We start from the raw sequence: 24273 nt of genomic DNA, 5'->3' as shown, positions 1-24273 counted from the left end.
GTATTTCTGGAGGGTATTTCTCGGAACAGGATTTCTCAGTTGTACACTGTAAGGGTTCTGTGTAGTAGTAAGGGTTCTTTGCCTTTAAATCTTTGAATAGTAGAACCTTTCTTGGTGCCATAGAGCAGGGGCGCTGTATGGGGTGGGGGGATTAGGGAGATTCTAAGGGCCTAAGACTGACAGGGGCCCTAAAAATGTATTAACAGATTATGTTTGGCAGAATTGTTAGAGGGGTGAGGCCCAGTGTCATATTTTTACAGGGCCCAAAACCCGTGGTAGTACCCCTACCATAGAGAACCAATATTTAAAAGTTTCAAGCTACAAGAGGGTTTCCTTTATAGAGAAGAAACCGCTTAACCAGACAAAGACCCAAAAAGCATTCTAGTAGTTACGAATAACAATTGCCTTCACTAAATAAATTGCCTTGACAAACCTTCTTTTTAAAGAATGGTTCTTGGCATAGGCTTCTTTCCATTATTTAAAGCTTATTGATACATTAATAAGCTTAATCACAATGTGCTCTAGGGGCTCCTTGACATAGACATGTAAGATAGCAAGAGCCTATCTTCAGGAGATCACAGGGTCAATCCTCAGGAATTCCAGAGAGAACAATAGGCCTTGCTCTCTTAGGATGGGTAAAATGCCCTTCCCTTTTTGCCCTTGCCTATCCTAATTATTACAAGTGGAAACTTTATTGTTGATAGTTTTGAGTTTTTAATTGTTGCTAACCTTTAGCCTTTTATCCTGGTAGTTAGCAATCACCAAATAAACCGCAGGCATTCGCTGACGGCTGTAACCGTCGGTTGCATTATGTCTGAGAGAGGATTAGTTGAGAATGGGGATATATGTCACATAGACTTGGGATATTTGGCTTGTATGAAGTGTGGGACAGGCATACACAAGCACACACTCACTTAAATGGAATTAGAAAAGCACATGTCAGCAGTATAAACATGGGGTTCACAGAAGGTACACCGAGGCTGCGGCTGGTAGACCAGATTCTGCATATATATACACACCGATCAGCCGCAACATTAAAACTACTGACAGGCGCTGTGGTTCCAATGGCACCTGTCAAAGCGGTGGGATGTACAAATAAGACAGCAAGTGGCACTGAAAGCAGGAAAAATGCAAGTTCCTGAAACACTTTGACATGGTCCAAATTGCGATGGCTGGCTCAGAACATCTTCAAAACATCAGGCAGGTCTTGTGGGGTGGTCCCAGCGTGCAGATGTCAGTACCTACCTTAAAGTGGTTTAAGAAAGGACAGCCTGTGAAATGGCGAAATGGCAGGGTCATGGGCGCCCAAGGCTCAGTGATGCAATCCATGGGCATCCCACCTCAAAATTATAGGATCTGCTACTAACATCTTTGTGCCAGATACCACAGGATACCTTCAGAGGTCTTGTGGAATCCATGCCATGACAGGTCAGAGCTGGCTTAGTGCCTACATGGTGCTGGGCAGATGGTTTTAATGTTATGGCTGATATATTTATATATATATATAAAGCCTTGTATCATATCGTGAAAAAACCTTAAGAACTTTTTATGTAATTCCAAATAATTTGGAGCATTTCTATTGGTCTGTTCATCATGAAATTCTGATAAAATGTAAACATGATTTTGTCAAAAAGCAGAAAAAGACAAATATGGAAAATTAACATTTTGAATTTGACAACAAAGATATACAGTATAACGCATTAACAGTGGAATACACACAAATAACACTAATGCAGTAAGAAGCGGTTCTGTGTGTGTCATCATGTTCACTTAACCAGCTCAAATGACCCTCACCCTCCCTCAAAAGTGGCAATCAATTGTCTGTTGGTGTGTTTGATGTGGTCTCTGTCATCCGTTGAGGTGTTGGTTAGTTTCAAGGCATGTAGCAGCAAACATGTTTTCAGTAAACGGAAGTCTGCAGCCACTCCCGGGATAACAGCAACCTGACATTCCTCAAAGCGCTCTCACACGCACGGACACTGCAGCGTGCCCCGAGGCCGGAGAACTCAACTTCAGTCAGCCGCAACCAAAAAACAAGACCACACTCGCTCTACACGTCTGTGCCGTCCTCTCTGCTCTGCTTTAACCCCCCCCCCCCCCCACACACACACACACCAACTACCCCCACTGCTTCTCTTGTTCTCTGCTAAACTAGTTCAATTGGCTGATCTGTCCCCAGAAGCAGACCCTTTGGAGATAGCTCTTTTGTACAATACAGAGGAAACCTAATTAACCATCAGGAAAGACCTGGCCTTCTGTTTCAACAATGATTCTTTATATTAAATGCAGAAGAAGTCAGGCGATAGATGAAAAGAATGGGAGGGAGGGAGCGAGCGAGAGAGAGCGAGAGAGCACACAGCAGAGTGCGAGAGAGGAAGAGACAGAGGAAGACACCAGAGGCGAATTTCCAATCATACATTTTTAATATCTATGATGCTCTTTTTTTAATTAAAATCCATGCATCAGAATATACTTTTGATCCATAATAGGGGCCTGAAAATAAAAAGAGAGGCAGAGGGAGAGAGAGCGAAAGAGAGAGAAAAAGAGAGAGAGAGAGAGAGAGAGAGAGAGCGGAAAGAGCTCTATAATGCATAATCTCCCGTGAAGTGTCTTGAGGACGTTTGGAGCAGGCCGCTTAGCAGATCGCATTTTTATTTATATATTTATTTCCAAATGACTTGGATGACTAGTGGAAGAAGGTTTCCCGCAGTTATGTAAGTGTCCCTCGGACCCTCGGGAGCTTTTTAGGGTGCATACGTGCGTGTGTATGTGTGTGTAAAGGGCTGGGAAAGGGCCGTGTGGATGGTAAACCTTTAAAGTGTCTAAGTGATCACCAGCCAGTACTGTCAAATGGAGAGCATAATTCTACACTCACATGCACACACACACACACACACACACACAGACAGTGTGTCAATGCATTTGAATACATTCTGAGGTTGTCGCCTCATTTCTATTCATACATATTTCTATTCATATGCTTGTTAGCTACACACACACACACACACATGCATACACACACACTGATTCCATCATTCATTCATTCAAACCTTTATTTAAACTCATTTATTCAAACCTTTATTTATATCGAAGAAGACGCTTCATTTGCAATACATCAAAGTATTCCAGGAAATCAAAGACACAATGGAATTAGAATAATTACAATACAGTTATTACAACAATAGAATAACAAAGCAATAATCAATGGAAACAATTAACCACAGCGGTTACGGACTGGAAGCACTGAAAGCAAGTGCTTGGAAATGTAATAGATCAAATGATAGAAGCTGAGCTGAGCATTAGAGTGGATTGTGGCTTGCTCCAATCACTGGTGCACAATAACACTCATAAGTTAGATGAGGCCAGCGTGTGTGGTTCTGTCCTGAATGGGTTTAGATCCCATTAGATTTGCTGCTGGCCAGGTGTGAGGAGTAGCTAGTTCTATTTCCAGAGTTCCATGTATTTAAGATGTAAGATCTGTCTGGACACTAGTCTGAACGCCTCCATCTTGTAATGCCACCAGTGTTGAGAGTAGGATAGCATGTGCAGCTAAACACGCGTGGACGAGAACACTAAGTGCCAGTGCTTTTTGCTCAGTTGGTCATCGATATGTATTCTTGTCCCCTTTCTTGTGTTTGAGTTCACCGTTTGTTACATGTTTGACCACCATCAGTGCTACTTTGTGACTGGCCACACCTATGGTCTTTGATGTTTATTATTTGTTCTTCTAGAACAAAAGAGTCTAACACGCCTCGGTTTCTAAGCTGAACAGTGCTGGACGTAGTAGGACGTTCCACAGCAGTTCTAGGTAAACTTACTGAAGTAATGGTTCTTCTTCTCTTTGAGTATGGCTTAAGACTGCTGAAGTTTGTCTCTCTCTTGGCCACACTACGATGAGCTGTAGACCCTTGGACCCTGTCTGAGGAGACCCTGCATATGTATATATGTACATTTCCATTTAGAGCCTGTCTCCACCCTCACACTGGCCCAAAGAGCATTATGAGGATATGGCAAATGACACTGACATTTGCTTTCAATCCCTAGTGTGCCTCTACTCCCACCCGCCTCTCTCTCGCTCTCCCTCTCTTTCTCTGCATCAGCCTTTTCTTGCCTTCTATAGCTCCATATTAGCCTCATATTCTGCTAGACTGCGTTATTTTTATACCTCTCTCTCGCACTCTCTTTCTCTCTCTCTCTCTCACTCTCTTTCTCTCTGCCTGCCTGTCAAGAGATATCAAGAGAGTCAAAAGTCAAGAGAGAATCCTTTCATTTTGCTATTCTATTCAAATGTAATTATGTAATTATATAGTTAATTACATTGTGAGATGTGCAATAAAATGCTTCATTTTAATCGTGCATTTTTGGATTACTTTACAATAGAAACATGGCAACAAAGCAGATGAAGGATTTTTACAGCTTTTCATCAACTTCACATCAGCACTGCCATATCGTGTATGGTCAAACATTAGTGTAATATTGAGTGAAAGGTATTGTGTGTGCTGTACTGCTCCAGGGACCTGGGGTTGTAGGTGCAATCCTCTATGTGGCCACTGTCTGTGAGGAGTTTGCTGTTTGAATGATGAGCACTGTACCTCACACTTTTCCATACAGTACAATGGACAGCCTATATCTAACAATGCAAACTGGGATTCAGTTCATATTAATGATCTGAAAAATGACACATAATTATGTGTTTAAGCTGAAAGTGGTCATATTAGAGTCAGTAAACACCTGTACCCTGTGTAAAACACCATATCGGTGTGACACAAAGGCTACAGGTGTTGATTCTATCACTCTGTTAGTGGCTCCACATGATTCTATAACCTCCTCTCCGTAGATCACTCCGCTATGTAAACGACGCATCCCTGGAGTGTGAGTCTGTGTATTTTTTACGGTTGCTCGTAATGAGCCGGTGATGGCGTATGGATTTCCATTAATTGCAGGCACCTGTCTGAGTCTCCCCTCTTCATCTGGACGCTCCTAATCGCCATCGATTTTATGAACACCGGCCTTATATATTACACTTACGTAAACAAGCGCGTCCGCCAAGCTCAGCTAACGCAAAACACCTGGCCAGCTCACTCTTCCGTCGTTCTGCTTTCTGTCCTCTCACTTCTGCAGACAAGCCACTCAACAGTGTGCTTTCAGGTTTTCAGGTACTCGCAGAAACATATTGCCAAAGCTCAGTTTTCTGTCTCAGTTTGATGGAAGGTGGAAAAACATCACGTTTGTCGGTGTGTTCCAAGAGTAAATTAAAAAAGGCGTTTGTGTATTTCTTTCTGCCGTGCTGAGACAGATGGCGGAGGAAGGTTTAGCTTTGGCGGTGGTTGCTCCTTTTTCCTTCTGATTAGTTATTTTTGGGATGCCTGTGTGTGTGTGTGCAGAGATAGCACCAGATGTGTCAGCTAGTTTGATGCAGATGTGTGAACTCACTGTAAACACCTCCACCTCTCTCTCACTCACTTTCTACCCCACCCTACCTCACTCTCTCTCTCTTTCTGATTTCTCCTCATTTTTTCTCGTCTTTCGCTCTCTCTCTCTCTCTCTCTCTCTCTCTCTCTCTCTCTCTCTCTCTCTGTCTCTCTCTCTCTATGTCTCACTTTCTATCTCTCTCATTCTACTCTTCTCTCCTTACCTTACTTACACTCTCTCTCATTTCCCTTTTCTTCTCTATCTGTCTCTCTAATTTCTACCCCTTACTTATACTCACTCTTGCTCTCTAATTCATCTTCTACCCTATCTATACTTATTCTCTCTCTGTCTTGCTCTCTCACTCACTTTCTGCCCCTTAGTTACTCTCTCAGCCTCTCTCTCGCTCTCTCTGATTTCCTGTTTCCCCTTTGTCCCTTTCTCTCTCTCTCTCTCTTTCTCTCTCTCTCTCTCTCTCTCTCTCTCTCTTTCTCTCTTTCTCTAATGTCTACCTCTTATACGCTCTCTTTCTTACTCATTTTCTAACATTCCCCTGCCTCACTCTCTTTCTGATTTTCTCTTTTCTCTCTACATCGCTCTCTCTCACACTTTCTCTCTCTCTCCAGCAGTACTTACTGTTCTGCTCATACTTGTTGTTTTTTTTTCCATCCTTCCATCTCTTCTTTCCTCTCCTCTTTAATCTCTTTTGTAATGTTCCAGTCCTCGGCTGTGGGCCTAAGCCATCAGAGGAGAGACAAATTGAGGATCTGTTCATTTTTTCCCGCTCCTGTTTTCTCCTTCCCTGATAAAGAACACTTTTTTTAAACAAACTCTGAACCATGCCAAACCTGGTCCAGCTGGCCCTGATGTCTATGCTCAAGCCCTCGCTTATCTGCTTCCTCTGCCATAGCGAGCGAATGAGCGAGAAAGAGAGAGAGAGAGAAACGAGGGATGCCATGTTCCTCAGGAAGGTACAGGGTGATGGAAAGAACGATAGAGTGCAGAGGGCTGGGGAGCGGAGGGAGTGGTGATAAGGAGGAACTCCTCCAGTGTATATGGATGTGTGTGTGTATGTGTGTTTTTTCTGCTCTTTCGCTCCTCTATGGGTTGCTTTTGAACGCAAGCGGCTCCACCACCCACCTACTGCAGGTGGGCACAATAGCGGAGTGATGAAAGAGAAGCCCAAAGCCATTCTGTAGCCGTTCTGCAGCCAAAGAGCTGCTGAAAATATCAAATCTCGGCTATTTCTCAGCTTAGTCACACACGTTATTTACACACAGATGAGCGGCTGGATCGACAACAATGTATGTAGAGAAGACATTCTTTTCATCCTCGCTCGGGAGGGGAAGTATTGTTATGGAGCTTGTTTTATGGGATGACAAAATCAGGTCTGCTTTGAGAACCATGATGGTTTCACACGTGTGTGTGTGTGTGTGTGTGTGTGTGTGTGTGTGTGTGTGTGTGTAATGTGAATTATATCGCTCGTGGAATATAAAAGGGTCATGATCTTGTGTTTTTACAAGAGCTGCATGAAATAAATTCCATACTGGAATGTGGAGCTCATGAGCACACAAACAACGTTTACCTCTGCAAGACCCCGACGTCTGAACCACAGAGAAGAGTGTGTGTGTGTGTGTCTGTCTGTTCGTGTTTGTGTTTTTAGCACTCTATGAGGACCAAATGACTCTGCAGTGGTAGAAAAGCAGAAAAGCAAGTCAATAAATCATGGTCTGTCACCATTCTGTAATGTAACTTGTTTGGAAGAACCAAAAAGCCAAATACTCCATATTACTCCATGTCACATATATCCATATCTTTGGAGGTGTCAGTTATTTCTAGGAAATTACAATGTGTTTAAAAGACAATGCAGGAGTGACCGCTCTCTACTGAGGCTTCTTTGAGGGAAGTATGGTCTGAGGGAATCAGATTCCAATCTGATATTCAGATATCCAATTCCAAAGTTACATTTCCTGTTGCCAGGCGCCCTTGTGGAACTCTGTTCTGGTCTGGTATGGAGATTAACTTGCAGTTTAGATTGGGGTTAGATTTGGGTCTAGTATTAAGGGTAGCACTACTTCGAGCTCAGTAATGCTACTAGTACAGTAAGTCCCAGCAGGATTTTGCAGCCTTTGTTTGGGGTTGCTGCAGGCCTCATTGCTTAATTTGTACCAATTTCATGGTTTTGCACTGTCTCAGTATTTTTAAGGATTTTCAGTAAATGTGTAGAAATGTATGATGCATGATGATTGGGGGCCTGTAAGTTTCTGAAAGAACAAACTAATTGGAAACTAGGTTTTAGAGATGAACTTTTTAAATTCTCAAACAAATCGATAAATCAATATTTTAAAAAAAAATGATAAATTACTTTCAATATTTAATGAAGTATTAATTAAGTTACTCTCACAATATTCGCAAGAGCTTGCTACTTGTATTATTTTTTTTTATTATTTTTTACAAAACCCTCTTGTTGGGTAACTGGCATACCCTTCCCCTATCACATGTAAAGCCCCACACTGGGAGGGGGCGAGGACCATCACATGCCTCCTTCAACACATGCGCAACAAGCCACTGGCTCTTTTCGAGCTGCTGCTGATGCAAAAACACCGGGCAACCAACACGTTTTGAGAAAAGTGTCAGGTAGCCAGCTCTGGCTAGCAGACATCAGTGTGCTCACCCGGAGAGAGCAAGACCAATTGTGCTCTATTGGGCTCCGGCTACTGATGGTAGGTAGCATGAGCCGAGATTCAAACCAGCGATCCTCTGGTTCTCGGGTCACCTTAGTCCTGGACCATTGAACCACTTGGAGCTTTAAAAAGGGCGCTGCATTTCTACAGTCACATATTGGAGAAAGATGAGGAAAAAATACATAAAGTTTTCTTACAGTTATTTGGCTCTGAAAGTTGCACAAAAGATGTATGCTTGTATTAATTGTGAAAGCACTATTTTTTAATTTGCATGTTTTATTCAGAATCTATTATAATAGGGTAAAAAAGTAAACTCAAATATTGCAATAGTTGCAATGTGGATGGCCAATTAAAAAATAAAATGATAGCAATTCAGTACAATAATATTTCATTAAATCAGATCTGTTGTAATATGGAAGTGGAACAGCTCACATATACAGTAACACTAACATAGGTGTGTTTATGTATGTATGTGTGTCTGCTGGAGTAGCTATACGGCACATTCTGTAATCAACAGTCATTCCACTAAAGGTCAGCTGGCACAAAGAAATTGCGCAAAACAAAAAAGTCGTAAAAAAGGGAATTACGAAAGCATGTGCATAAGTATTTCTTCTGTAGAGCCGACATCGGCACCCTTAATCACTGTAAGCACGTGGACACCATGGCCCCAGGGGAGAGGATACGAGTCAACAACAGAAGAACAAAAAAAAACAAGTCTTTCCTGTCCTTTTTTAGCCTTCTCAGCAATTACTAATTACTAACCCCCACCACACAGGAGCCTTGTTAAGAGACAGACAAACAAACGAAAGCACAATCATTAAACAGCAATTCTAATTAATGTTATTTTTATTAAAAGAAAACAAACATTTGAACCAACTCTCCTCCAGGGATTGTGAGGGGAGAGAGAGCCGCAGATTCAGAAGCAGGACTTCTCCCCCCAGAACTTGTGAGGTAGAAGATGAAAGCTGTTTTTTTATGTATTTTTAAAGCTGGCTTCCAGCCTTACCTTACAAATACAGTGTATACATAAAGTCCCTACACAGGCAAACGGGCAAAAAACAAGCCTTTTCTATATATACTGTGTTGGGAGCAGGTCATCAGCATATGATAATGTGGAAGGAGACGCAGAGAACTCTGGCTTCTGCTTTGTACTAGACAGCCAGAACCTCTCTGATAAGAGGAGCTAGAATGGCCAGAAAAGGCTGAGTTAAAGGCAGGTGACTTGAGAACAAGGGAGAGATGGAATTTACAAGCTGTGTTTCAAAGCCTAGGCTGCAGCCGAGGGAGGGCGGGTACTCAGTAGGACTGTCTTATGAAAACTTCCTCTTGGTAGCCTATTGGAACAGTCTAACCAGACTGTGTGGTATAGACTTAGGCTGTATATATGGGCTGTATACGAAGGGGCCTTCCCTTTGAAACAGACTTCTATAATGTAAGGTCTAAGAAATGTAGCCTTTCTCGGCTGCTACAGGGTGTTCGAAGTGAGGCTTCAGGCAGGACCAGAAGTGATGATTGCTGATGTAAATCTGAAAACACAGAAGCAAGAAAAGAGGGGGGGGGGGTAGAGTCTTTTTAGCACATATGGGAAAGATACTCTTATAAAGGTAAGAGTACGAGGAAGAGCGATGAAGCACTGCCACGGACAAGCCATCTTTTTTGCTGTTCTTTTTTGGCACCTAGATTTTCTAAAATGTTGTAAAATGTAGGTACTGTAGCTGTAGCTGATGGCTCAAAGTAGGGCAACTGCTGAGGCTCTTTCCGAACATGCAGCGGCCCTGGAAAGCCATCAACACACACACACACACGCACACACTGGCCAATATCAGCTCGGAGAGCCCACCGCCCTGACCAGAAACATTTCATCTGCTGCCAGAGTATTTTTATTACATACTTAATATGTTTTAGCTTCAGTAAATCTCCCCGCGAACCATCCATTTCAGAGACACTTCAGTGGAACGCGGAGGTCCTCGCTAGCTGGGGCTGCCGTCTTAGGAACGCAGAGAGAGTGAAGGGAGCGAGTTTTGCTTGTGTGTATAAACAGCATTCACAACGGCGTGGGGGAATGTTTGTGTGTGTGTGTGAGCTGCAGCTCGGTGTCTAATCAGCATGTTAAAAGCTTAGTAATGAGTGGTATCTTGGTGTGGGATTGTAAGCTGGCATCAAAAGCGCATTCCTCTTGTCAAGCAGCAATAGTACGACATAGCACGGATGCCACAGTTTCTAGAGAATCTCAAAAGAGCAACAAATATGCCGCTGATGGGGGCATGCAACTCAGAGTCAACGTTTTCTGTGCAATTGCGCAAGATATTGATCTAAAGTTTCAGCTGTAGGCTCTACAACTAACAAGAAGATCCAATAACATTCAACATTTGAACTATTTGTGGCTTTCCTCTACCCCATTGATTGCGGTACTGGTTTTCTTTATGAGCACAAAACAGTACCTTAAGTAAAGTCTAAGCCATTACTGCATACCATTTAAACTGGTGATACACATGCTCAATTATGTGTATTCATTTGAACCACAGTCAATACAGTGATCTTCTCTCACTCCTGGGGCCTGTTCCTAATCATCATCCTACAGCCATCATCAATATCCTACACATCGTCTTTATTTCCCATAGGTCCTACATGTATTGATAAACAAACAAATGTAGTTTTCCATTCAAAACACCTTTCCCGCTTATATATCCAGTTGCATTTTGGCTTTTTACATGTTCATTCTCGTCCGTTTTCAGATACGAGTAGCAAATTCCAGACACTTTCAACTGACAAGTCCATTTTCTCCTCCAAACGGCTGGTGTGTCGAAGCTGTCGACCCAAGAAACGCTTTGGCTAGCGTGCATCGGTTGGTCTTGAGCTGTCAGAAAAGCCATTTTTCTGTAACTCGCTCAGTCTCTCATCCATTTCACAGCAGAGGGCTTTATTAGAATAACGCAGTCATGAAGTCTGGAATGGCCTACACTGTCTACACTGACACGTTAATGTTTAGTCTCAAAATTACAAACACGAGCCTTGAAACAGCCCTGATATTCTTTCAGTAATGTGAGTTGGTGTGTATTTACAGGCTGTACAGTTCATTTCTATCAATATATAAAGGACATAGCTGGAGAATCGTGCTGGATCTGGAGAGGATACATGTTCTCTTGCTGAGTTCTTCAGCAATCCTTTTCAAGTCTCCCCAGAGGTGTCATTACTGTACATAGAAAATAGAGAACAATCAATACAACAATGTACTGACCTTAACCTTTTCTTCTTTTAAATAATGTGCATTATATAAAATAAAGTGTAATATTATATGAAGTATCTTTTATTAAAAACCTGAGTGTACAATTTTCTAAAGTTCAGAACAAAAGGCAAAATGTTGCGGTGAACTGATTCATACATCAGCTAACTCATATAGCCAGTGATTCTGTGTTAACAAGGCTACCAGCATCTATTAATCATTAGTCATGTTAGGTTTAGTCAGTATGGTAATTGTTCAACAAATTTTCGGGATATCCGGTCCGCCAGAGTGACTGGTACACAGCTTCAGGTCTACATCATCTGCAGAACGGTGTGGGGATTGACACAGATTGCAGATGTCACTGTGTTTTGGATGTGTTTGAGAGATGCACTATATGTTGTGGGGAACTAATCAGTGAATGGATTTGATGAAGCAGTAGAAATAAAGCTGATTGTTGTGTGACATTCAGAGCTGGACTTTCTATGTCAAATTCTACATTCGCATTCCATGGTTTGGAACATAATGTCCAAGGACTGTCCATTGGTGTGACCACAGTTAAAAGACCCATATTGTCATTATCACAGAACATCATTGTATCATTTTTTTGCCAGGTCACTTTTGTTACTGTGCTTTTAAGACTGAGGCTCTTATGTTTGATTGGATCTCAGACTGAGAATGTCAGTATCTCAGTTCTGATTGGTGGCCTTGTGGTGTGCAAAAAGTTGTCCATCCTAAAACACAACTGTCAATTGCTGACTTTACAGGAGAAGGCAAACATGTTCTTAACTTTTAATGGAAGTCAATGTATAATAAGAGTTTTTTCCCAGAGTAATTTAGAGCATTTTTATTGGTCACATTCAAAACGGGTGTAATTTCCTCATCTGAACCATATACGGACTATAGAGAGTAAATGATTCCTTTTGAAAGCTGTGTACAGTGTTTACATGCTCTACTTTCATGGGCTGTATAAGCAGTATTTAACTTTGCTCACCATCCTGGAAGTATCCTCGCCGTTGATGTAACTCTGTCCGGCTCACTGTATCAGTTGCAGTGTTTAGAGACATTTTGAAGTGCGTGCTCAACAGCTGTGGCCCCCTCGCTGCCTACGGAGTGCGCACTAGCACGAAAGACCAGAGGCTTAGCATAGATAAATGACACAGAGGTATCAGGGGACAGGCCACACCTGCCTGAGCCCACAGCGTGTACACACAGCCTGGCCTGATCTTTAATCTAGCCTGGGGATCCAGCATGGGCCTCCGTAGGTGTGGAGCACCGGGGGAAGCAGAGAGGGAACGGAGGAGAGCAGCTGTTTCTCTGAGCCTGAGGCATTTTCTCCTCCTCTACCTTTCTCCACTCTCTCTCACTCTCGCTCTCTTTCTCTATCTCTCTCTCGCTCCCTCTCTCTCTCTCGCCTCCTCCTCATCTCTTTCTCTCTTTGATCCTCTCTGCTTCTGTCTGTTCGCATGATGCTTCCTCTCACAAGGCAGGTAACATTCAGGGACATGGGGGCATATGGTGCTGACACACACACACACACACACACACACACACACACACAATCATGCAGCAAGTACACACACATACACACAAGCATGCACACAAACACTGGATATGTGGTCATATGCACCAAAGGCCTACAGGCCTACATCCTAGGCAGGTGTGTTCACACTGGTCAAACACACACCCCCACACAGAGCAAGAAAGCAGAGCTCATTTGCACACAGACAGTCACACACACACACACACACACACACACAAACACACCCACACAATGCTTTCCTACCTAATAAACTAACAAACCAAAAAGCTAGAATCCCTTGCCCCCACACACACACACACACACTTCCACAAACACACAAATGCTCTCTCCAAACACACCAAACTAATCTCACTGTCTCATATTGCAGCACAAACATACTTGGTGCCTTGGCAACGAATTGCCTCTGATCAGAGACAATCTCATTTTCACTTTATTAGCGTTCTACATGAATACGTTTTCGCACATGGAAGTTGTGGATAAGTCAGCGATTTTAGTCCCAGAGCTGGCTTTTAATGAGCCTCTTTCACTATAATACATTACTCAATTAGACGAGCGCACAGGAAAGCTGCAATAGCACTCCTCGCACAAATCTCGCCAGGTGGTCGCAAACCTTGGCCAGAGCTTCTGGTGGTTAAAACATCAAAGAAAGAGCAAGACTTGCACACTGGGCTACCTGGGGTGAAGGGATTTAACAAGACGTAGCATAACAAAACAGTGCATGCACTTAGAAGTGCTGTCAGATGGGGTTACGCCAGGCCATAAGTTTACGCTGCGCTCCTACCCTTTAGGAACTGTTGTAAGCCTTTGCTTAACCAAATTATACTAAATATTTCTGTAGAACTGCATATACACTATAAGGACAAAAGTATTGGGACGCCTGCTCAATTAGTTTCTTTTAAAATGAAGAGTTTATCCTGCTTTTGTTGGAATAACTGCCTCCACGGTCCAGGGAAGGCTTTCTACTAGATTTTGGAGCTTTAAGGATTTGATTGCTCTCAGGATGTTACACATACACACACCCGAACTCATCCCTTAACTTGTTCCAACAGTATTGATGATGAACCGTCATTCCAGAGAACGCAGTTGCTGTGGGAGCTTTGGATACATTGGAAGTAGCTGAATGCATTCGTTTAGAAAGGGTGTCTACAAACATTTTGACATATAGTGTACGATAATGAACAGTATCTTACTATATATACTGCATATGTAAGAATATACTGTTAATTGCTGTACATACTGTATATATATATATATATATATATATATATATATATATACATATATACATATATATACACATATATATATAATTTACTGTATATTACTGTACAAATACAGTAATATAATATCCATATAATATTTGGAATATTTGCTTTATACACAAAAACAAATACAAAGCCTAGAATTTTCCTTCTTCGTTTTTGTCTCTCTCACCTTCTTTTAATTCATTGCTTTCCTTTCATTTTCTTTGCCTCTCTTTTATCTACACTCTCCCTCCCTCCCTCTCTCTCTTTCCAACCCTCTCTCTCAGCACGGTGCTGTTCGGTTCCATAACATCCCCAGAACAAATTACAGTTAATTACAGTCATCCCCCCACTTTCCTTCAGCATGACACACACCACTGGACTACTGCAATATTCACTCCTTCCCCAAACACACACACACACACACATACACACTCGCCTTCCTTTCAGTACGCACCTCCACCAGGCAAACTGGTGGAGTTCACCACTACCTATGACTTAAAAGCATGAGCATATCATCCCTGTCATAACAAAGCCTCCTGTGTACATGAACGCAGCAAGATTTAAGTCACTGTGGAGCATTTCTATTGGTCGGTTCATGATCACATGTATCAAACCTTCACACAATGTAAATGCTTGAGAATTCCACTGGTGTTAAAGGAGATGCTGAAATGACAGTGAAGGTTTTTACTGTATATGAGCAGCATATGCACTATGTTGACAAAAGTATCTGCTCATTCATTGTGTTTTCTGAAATCAAGGGTATTATAAAAAAGAGAGTTTATCCTGCTTTTGTTGAAGTAACTGTCTCTACTGTCCAGGGTAGGCTTTCTGCAAGATTTCTAATGATTGCTGCGAGGATTTGATTGCATTCAGCGACTCATCTCCAACTCCTCAACTCATCCTAAAAGTGTTGGATGGAGCTCCATCATTTAAGGGGACACAGTTCCACTGCTCCACAGTTCAGTGCTGGGGGGGTTATACAGAGAGTCATATCTCAAGGGTTGGTCTGGCTTGGCCGAGGCCACTATATGTATGTGTATAGATAGATATAGATATTTCCAATATATTTCCAATGCTCCAAAATAACTTATAGGTTATTATAGGTTAGACTTCCACTGAAAGTTGAGAATACATGCACAACAATACATACACGTACATATACACACAAGCATTGTTGAGTAATGAACAGCAGAAAAGAATACAAACAAGAAAATGATCCCCAGACTCATCTTCACTTTAGCTTTCTTTCAGTAATTGGTAGCAGAGTCATCTTGAAGGTACGAAACGTCAAAACTACAAAGTTCTTTTCATTCCTTCTCTTGTATTCTCTCTCTCTCTCTCTCCGTCTCCTTCTGAGGACATGTTACCAAGGACAAATGCCAGGAGAAGCAGATAGCAGTGCTCTGGTTGATAAATCTGAAAAGAACAACACATATACGCACACACACATTCGCTCGCACACTCTCTCTCACACACACACACACATTGTCTTTTAAATCCTCACAGGAGAGATAGCACTTCATCTGTGGAGCGAGAAATTGATTCAGACAAGGTAGTCCTGAGAATCACAGAATCTGCACCCATGTCCAAAACACACAGTGCTGTGGCCTGAGTGCACAGCAATGCGAATGTGCACACTCTCACACTCATATATACACACACACACACACACACACACACACTCAGTCCTGGCACCAATAAATAGCAATGGAAAAGGCACTCTCAAACATACTCCTAAAAAAAGGGTTTGTTAGGGGTTCTTTAGTCAAGGCAGGGGTTCTATATGGGACGATGACAACTTAAACAACCATTAAAACCAATGGTTAAATAGATTTTTGTATACAAGAATAATAAAAACCCTATGCATGAATGTGTAAATAGCACCAGAAAGGGTTACATTATTGTTATGAGCCACCCTTTTCAGTACTACACAGTCATATCGGAATATTATGAACACCCATCCTTGGCACAATAGTGAGATGTTGGCATGGACTGTTTTAGTTGATGGAAGATGTTCATGTTCATGGAAGATGTTCACCGCTGTTATGCTGGTGGTAGGCACTCAATGAGCGATAAGTCCATTCTCAGTTCACCTTTACTGTGGTGGCTCTAAAACATTCCACAAAGTTAGCAGTTTCCAAGATGAAAACCATCCTTTGGTCACAGTCATATCAGAATATTATGACCACCCCTGGTTTGGAATGAGCTTGGGACATCACATATGCCATGTGACAGGGTATGACGGTCAGTTGAAGGAGAGTTTAAAATGATCATCAAGGGCAAAGGATGCACTTTGACTGATGTTTATAAGGGCATGATGATAGGATACCGGACAAAGGGTGGTAGGATCTCAGAAACCCCTAACTTTGTGGGATGATATAAAATAACATGACATAACAGTGGAGCCCCACAGGCCTTTGATGCCAGAAGGGAACTGCCACTGTGGACCAGATGACCTTTATAGGTCGATGTCATGACAGTAAGTAGTGTATATAAAACCCCTTTTTGCTTAGAATGTAGTTTAAGCAGGCATGTTACATACACACACACACACACACACACACACACACACTCACACGCACACATTCACTATGGCTTCAAGGAATAGTCTTTAAAGACTCTCCTCGTTCATTTGAAATGGATATGAAATGATGTAATAATAAACAAGCAATGTGCTGCATATTCAACACTTCTAAAAAAGCCCTTATTCACATACTTAACATCCTTCTTCAGCATTAGTAAACAAACACTTGTTTACTTTGTACTGACTCGCAATTTCTAAAACTAAAACGTACGATCCAGTGAAGATTCATTGAGGCTGCAGAATAGATCAGAAGATGGTGAGATTCCGTTGCCAGTGTATTTTAGCATCCCCTGTCATGTATGTGTTGAAATATTTATGACAGCATCCATCTGATGAGATGTTCTGCCTTGGCTTTGGTACTAAAGTAAAGTTGGCAGGACGAGAGGAGTGCTCGGTTTTGTTTGAACACGTGTTTAATGTACATTTTAATACTTAATAAGGTATTATACCTTCTGCGGGGAATACCGCTGTTTGGATGTCTGTTTTCCAAGTGATCTTGGAAACGTAAATGAGTTACAAAGGGCTGACGGCTGCCAAAGATACACATTCCGAAGCGTGAGTCAACGCACTCCTTGTGGGAGTGTGAGTCTGGTTTACAGACTGACAATTTCAATAACAGTTTCTCCAATTCGGAACAATAGCTGAGTCCATGTACATGTACAGGTGTCGTTACAAAGCCTGCTGTGGCTTTAAGCCATTTCCTATAAACAGAATTGGATCCCTGCACACCACACTCATGAACTTGGTGATCTCAGAGTGGATGATCTGCATAGTTTACAAGTGAGGCAAACCTAAAAATCATAAATAGGTTCCTTTGGTTGCCCTTATATGGTAAGAACCTTCAAAGTGTGGTCATTCTCAGTCTCAGATGTACCTAATTAAATCCAGGTAACGGCTAAAATGATGACATGATTCATAGAAAAAAAATGCACTGTGCTTTTGGTCAGACCAGGTCCTGGTGACTAAGTCTGAAGGAGAAGATTTTCTTGCTTTTGGAGGTCACAGCTTCTGTCAACACATTTCTGCAAGTGGATTTTTCACAGAAAGTTCCAGAAAGTTGTTCCTCAGCCTTCTTTTTTTCTGCCTCCTTCCTTCAAGGCAGCCAGTCCTGTCCCCCACTCCCCCTCAAGCAGTTTTGGGGGTTAATCAAGGTCTCCCTCCATCCGTACGGATGCGCGCTGCCACTTTGATCTAGCGGCTCGGCCCCAGCTTTGATCCACCTCAGCTGGCCTTAAATTAAACTCACCGAAGTCCACCCCCCCAACTCCCCTAAAGCCAAGCACAAGAGGTGCCTGGAGCCAGAACACAGACTGGAGCTAAGACTCGGACCAGAAGATTGTAGGAGCCTTCACAGCTCCACCACACAGGCGTGTTAACATGGCACAGCAACCAGACACTGAGCAGTGAAGACTGAAGGGTTGAGATCACCCATGTGCCCATGAGTCCATAAGCTTGGAGCTTGGTCCTACAGAGTTAATCTGGCATGTGGAATCTCCTCAGACAGAAAGTCCAGATAAGAGGTTTAGTGCTAAAGAGTTAGCGTCTAAGCTAGCAAACTTTTCACCTTTGTTTTCATACTCGGAAAATCCTTATTCTGCACTGGCATTTCTTTTCCACCCTGTTCTGATTACCTTTCTCTCTTTCTCTCGCTCTCTCTCTTCTCACTTTGCATGTTTTCCCCTAACCGGATGGCTCAACACCAGGCACTCTCAATTACGCTTTATGACTCATGAATCTGGCTGGCCGTTTTCCCTGCTCTATGCATGGAGCTGTCATTCATCCTTGAGCTCAAGAACAATAGACCTGTCATCTTTCCCTCTTTCCACAATGACATCCTTCACTTCCACAGGAACGTAACTGATCCAGGACCAGGTTCTGCATACCAAGCTAGCCTTGATCATTAATAGAAAAACTTCCAAACTGACCTGAGATTGCTATAAAAAAGCAATACCCTCTTCCTCAGGCGAGCTGTCATGCTTAGCATACCAAAGCATCATTGCTGTGGTTTGAAGTCACTTGTGTTCAGGTTTTTTTTTTTGTTATTCTTCTGTTTTTGTAATTGAACTCGCTTCATTTCCTCTGTATCCTGTCCCTCTTTCAATGCCAATTACCCATTCGTTTTGTGACTTGTAGCTCAGGCAAAACAACACTGAGGTGTGACAGACTCGCTTCCTTTACTTTTCCATGATTTCCTTCCTCCTTCCTACATTTGGCATTTCTGTCCCCCCTCGCTTTCTTCTCTTCTTCTCCAGAGGCTTTAATCTAGGCTGAAAGACATCGTGAGGGCGTGTGGGGTCACGGAGAGAGGGGGAAATAAAAGGCACCTAGCTGGAGTTGACCTTTTGGCACCTGGGACCCCTTCCTCAAACGGTTTGGCTCAGATCAAGTATCTCCATGTGGCAGTTGTGTCTATGATGAAACGCTGTGTGAAGTTTCCGAGTGTGTGTGTGTGTGTGTGTTCAGTGTGTGCTCAGACGGCTAATCCATTTGAGGCCAGCAAAAAGGAATGGAATAGAACCAGAAGAAAAGAACAAGGACTACAAACTTTGTCTTCACTTTTTGCTTCATTGCAACTACAGAAACTTTTGGGCCTGTTGACAAGGGCGGGTTTGACTGAACTGGATTGTTTGAGGATTGACGGAAAATTACAGAACTTCAGATGTTTCAACCCCATGTCACGGCTTACAGGCCCTGGACATGAGCTGGTCTTGGCCTGGAGGATCTTCACAAATGCAAAGCAGACATTTAGTACAACATGCAGCCTGCCTTATACCAGGCGTGGGCTTGAGGTGTATAGAGCCCCCCAGCATTGAGCTGTGGAGCAGCGCAACTGTGTTTTCTGGAATGATGGTGCTCCATCCAATACTTTTGGTATGGATGAGCTGGGAAGTTGGAGATGAGTATGGGGTTTGTACACAAAAGTTTGTAGACATTTGTTCATTCCATGTTTCTCTTTGCTGCAAAAACAGCTTCTACCTTTGGAAAGCTGTACACTACATGCTGGAGCACTGATGTGAGGATTTGATTGGATTCAGCCACATTTAGCCAAGAATTAGTGAGGTCAGCTTCCGGTGTTGGATGTTTAGGAATTTCTTGGCATTCCATCCTCCAGAAATTGCAAATTCTGCTGCTCCACAGTCCATTAACCCCTCAGACCCACCTTTGGCAGACCCACATTTTGTCTGTTGGCAGTGCTTTAATGTGAATGCTATACTAGCTGTCTGAAGAGAGTTTAGTGTGTATTGTTATCTGTTGTGCTATCCGGTGTCAACCAGAGGTTGGTTCATCTTGAGTTTTGGTTCCTCTCCAGATCACATGCCCAGAAAGTTCAGTCCACAGGTTCCATGTTCGCCCCATATGGAAACATTAAGATAGGACATTAAGATAAGCTGTAACAATGGGTCCTATTTGGGAAGCCCAACTGGATCCAAGTAACAACACATGCTCAAACCCTCTTTGAGCCCATGGCCAACTGAAACCCACCTGAAGAACCCTCCTAGCCCATGTTCTACCCACGTAAGCCCCACATGAACATGTTGGCTGGGTCTCAGAGTTTATCCCTCTTGATCTCTTCCTTTTCCTTGCCTCAAAATAGGCTCAGACCTGGATCTCTATGAAGCTGCTTTGTGACAACATCTGTTGTGAAGTGCTATGTAAATAAATTTGAATTGAATTGTATTGAATATTTTGTACCAATGGGCTGAATGCTGCACAGACCAGGACGAGCTGGAAGCTCATATGAAAACAGCAGCAACAACAACAACAAAAGCATGCTTACTAGCAATTATCATTCTCAATAGTAGATGTTGCGGACACACCCTTTAATCCTGCATTGGAATTTGACAGGTATAGTAGCACAGATGTGCATGCACGCACACTCTTGGTGATCTTTTAAAGCTGCATGCAAGGCTTCTACTGGGGTATTATACTAGGTTTCCTTGGCAGAACAGAAGAGGCTTGGCTGCTTTGGCCATTTGTGCCACTAAATACAGCCAGGCAGGTAAGGGCTAGTTCCAGGAAGGTGTGTTACGGATTCCTCCAGCCTGCTTTTCAATGCCTCAGGTCACGATTAGGCATGGTGACGCTGATGTTTGGTTCACATGTACAAATGTGAAAGCAAGTAGCCGGTGCCTCTCATTTTAGACGTGAATGAATGATGTCATTTAGGAGAGATTGACTCCAGTGACATGGACTTAGGCGGGAGGGAAGGAGAACGAGATTGAGGCACTGTAGCACAAAGCCACAGTGTTTAGAGGCGCATGGCTCATGCGTGTGTGTTTGTGTGTGTGTGTGTGTGTGGAGAGGGAGAGAGAGGGAGAGAGACAGAGAGAACACGCGTGTCTGCAGCATACTGATGCGGTGCGCAGAGTGAGGCATAAGGGAGGAGGAGGAGTGAGAGAGAAAATGTGTTGCCCTGGGGCTGCCTTCTCTCCCTCTGTTCTTCTGGGCTCTCTCTGAGAGGAAACGGCATGCCGTGTTTTTATTCCGCGTCAAATTAAGAGTAAGATAAACCTCCTTGCTGCTGTACTGAGAAGAGAGGAGGAGCTCCCCGTGTGCTTGTGTGTGTGAGTGTGTGTGTGTGTGTGTGTGTGTGTGTGTGCGTGCGCATGTGTGTGTTAGTGTGTGTCAGTTTTAACTGGATGTAAAGTAATTTGCTGAAAAGCAATTTCCACAGCACATTTTCTGTTTTTGCAGTGTAACATTGTATTTCATCATTGGCTGGTGTGAGAGAGAGAGACATACAGAGAGAGAAAGAGGAAGAGAGAGTGAGAAAGGGGCTGCTGCTAATCGATGGAAATCTGTGGTGTGTGTGGAAGCAAAGGTAGTATTGTTGCTGAAGAGACTAGCCAGCAAAGCAGCACCCGCACCGCTTCTATAAATGTGGCACACTTTTGCCCACAGAGACATGTGTGTGTGTGTGTGTGTGTGTGTGTGTTTATGTGTGTGTGTGTGTGATATTCTCTCTCTCTTTTCCTGGCTTACGTCTGTCACACACTAAGAAAGACGGATGCACATTGACATTGTTGTACGGCGATGCAGCAGTGCATCAAAAGCGTGCTACATTTTGCCCCAAATTTCAACAGAGCGGAGGTGTGTGTGTGGAAGAATAGGCCTCCATTGGGTCTCTGTTCTCTCTCTATGTCTCTGGCTTTCGCTCTCTCTCTTCATTTATATTTGAACAGAATTGAGAGATTGAGGTAATCTTACTAAACAAGACGTTCTTGGAAAAAATCATGTGTTAAATGTAATCAATGCAAATGCAATGAGGTTCTTTTGAGGTAAACGTTAGGACACCCCCACATTTATTACTATTTTAATTATGATTAGAACATCATGGGAGGGTATTTTTTGGAGGAGCCTGTTTTACTTAAATCTCAGACATTTAGTCTTTCTGACTAAAGGTTGCAGATGCAGATGAGTGCAGACAGGGGTTTAAAAATATCTCAGAACAGTTAGAAATCAGCCTTTCAACTGTCTGGGTAATAATTTAATAAAAAGTGAAAAACATTTAAAACAACTGTCAACATGACTAGGTCAGGCTGTCCCAGCAAGTTCAGCCCTACAGCAGATCGCAACTGGTCATTCTTGCAACAGCTGATGCCAAAGTACAGCATCTATCTATCTGTCTATTTGTCCATCTATTCACCAGCCCTACAGCAGACTGCAACTGGTCATTCTTGCAACAGCTGATGCCAAAGTACAGCATCTGTCTGTCTTTATGTCTATCTATCTACCCATTTGTCTGTCTGTCTGTCTCTCTGTCTGTCCGTCTGTCTGTCCACCAGACTTTCAATGGAAAACTGAAACTAGTAAAGGGAATAACCTACCTGTTTGAGACACAAGCTTTTGGAACACCTGTTTGTGTGTGTGTGTGTGTGTGTGTGCGCGCGCGAGTGTGTCTGTTTCTGATCTGATCTGATCAGGATGAGCACTGCCATCTGTTGAGCTCTGCCATATAATAAGAGTAGATATACAGTACACTCCCTCACTGATCCCCAAACACTGAGAGAGCACATCATGCACATACAAACACACACACACACACACACACACACACACACACACATACATACAGTGTACTGTTTATCTACATCTATATATATAGCGATCCTATTCTCATGTATGTGTGCAGTTATATCAAATCTATTATCAGTGCAATGTCTTCTATCCTATTGTAAGAAAAACAATTTTATTTTTATTCTATTAAGCAAATAAAAATTACAAACAAAAATAATGAAAAATGTTTAGCATTATTCCGCTTTTAATGGAAGCAGAAATCAGAGACAACAAGCTTATCTTTCCTTAATCCTCCCAAAGGGGGAATCTTCCTCTGCCCAATGATTGTCATGGGATGATTGTTTGTGTATTCATCTCTTTATTTATTATATCTGACTTTGTATTATATTACTGACCCGTATTTGATATCCTTATTAAGAGGCTCAGTGGGCTCTGGTAATCTAGGGACTTTAGGAAAGATGGGATCAGCCGTGTTTACTTGATTCAGATGTCAATTCCGTCCATCTATTCAGGGATCCATCTCTAGTGACCGATTTAGAACGATCCTGTGTTTATGTGCTTTTAGAGATAGGCCACTCTACGTGCTTTGCATTCTGAGTGCCTCCCTTTACTCTCAAAACAGCCTCCGATGTTTTTGTGGCATGGATTCCACAAGATGTTGGACAGAGATTTCGAGATTCTGGTCCATGTTGACATGATTGGATCACACAGTTCCTGCAGATTCAGGAAGCACTTTCAGAAGCCCTTTTATGTTGCCAATCTCCCATTCAACCACATCCCAAAGGGATGTTCTGGGAAGGCCACTGAAGAACATTGAACTCATTGCCACGTCCATTAAACCCGTTTGAGAAGACTTCCGCTTTGTGATATGGTGTATTAGCAGCATTATCATGCTGGAAGTAGCCTTTAGAAGATGGATAAATTGTGGCCGAGGGATGCACATGATCAGCAACAATATTCAAACAGCCTATGAAAATAAACCCTTCCCCACACCATTATACCACCTTCACCAGCTTGCAGTGCTGACACAAAGGCAGTTTGGTCCATGGAGTTGTGCTGGTGGCACCAAATTCTGACTCTATCACCTGTGTGTCTCAGCAGAAATGGAGATTCATCAGACCAGCCTATGTTGTTGAACGCTGGTGAACCTGTGCCCACTGCAACCTAGACTTTCTGTTCTTGGCTTACAGAATTAGAACCCGATGTGGTCTTCTGCTGTTGTAGCTCAACCACTTTAAGGTTTAAAGTGCATTCTGGGGTGCTTTTCTGCTCACCACAGTTGTACAGCGTGGTTTAGAGGTGAGCCTTTCTGTCAGCTCAAACCAGTGTGGTCATTCTCTGTTGACCTCGCTCATCAAGGCATTTCTGTCTACAGAACTGTAGCTCACTGGATATTATTTCTTTATTGCACCATTCAAAATAAATAGTTTTTCTAAAGAAATAGGTTTGTATGGGTGATGTTATTGAAGAACCACTCACTAAAAGAACCACTTAACTAAACAACCTTTCAACCTTTTCAAGAACTGTTTTTGTAAATATGAATTTGTCCCCAAGATCTAAACTGGAAT

General features: G+C 42.6%; 1 protein-coding gene across 4 annotated transcripts in view; it reads left to right on the top strand.

Annotated features, from left to right (window-relative positions):
• The window catches only part of pcdh7b (protocadherin 7b), a 162615-nt gene that overhangs the window by 26643 nt on the left and 111699 nt on the right, over positions 1 to 24273 (top strand). The gene's annotated exons all lie outside the window — the stretch shown is intronic.

Source organism: Salminus brasiliensis, chromosome 9, assembly GCF_030463535.1.
Source record: "Salminus brasiliensis chromosome 9, fSalBra1.hap2, whole genome shotgun sequence".
Lineage (NCBI taxonomy): Eukaryota > Metazoa > Chordata > Actinopteri > Characiformes > Bryconidae > Salminus > Salminus brasiliensis.
The sequence above is the reverse complement of the archived record's forward strand: the minus strand, read 5'-3'. Positions and strand labels throughout refer to the sequence as shown.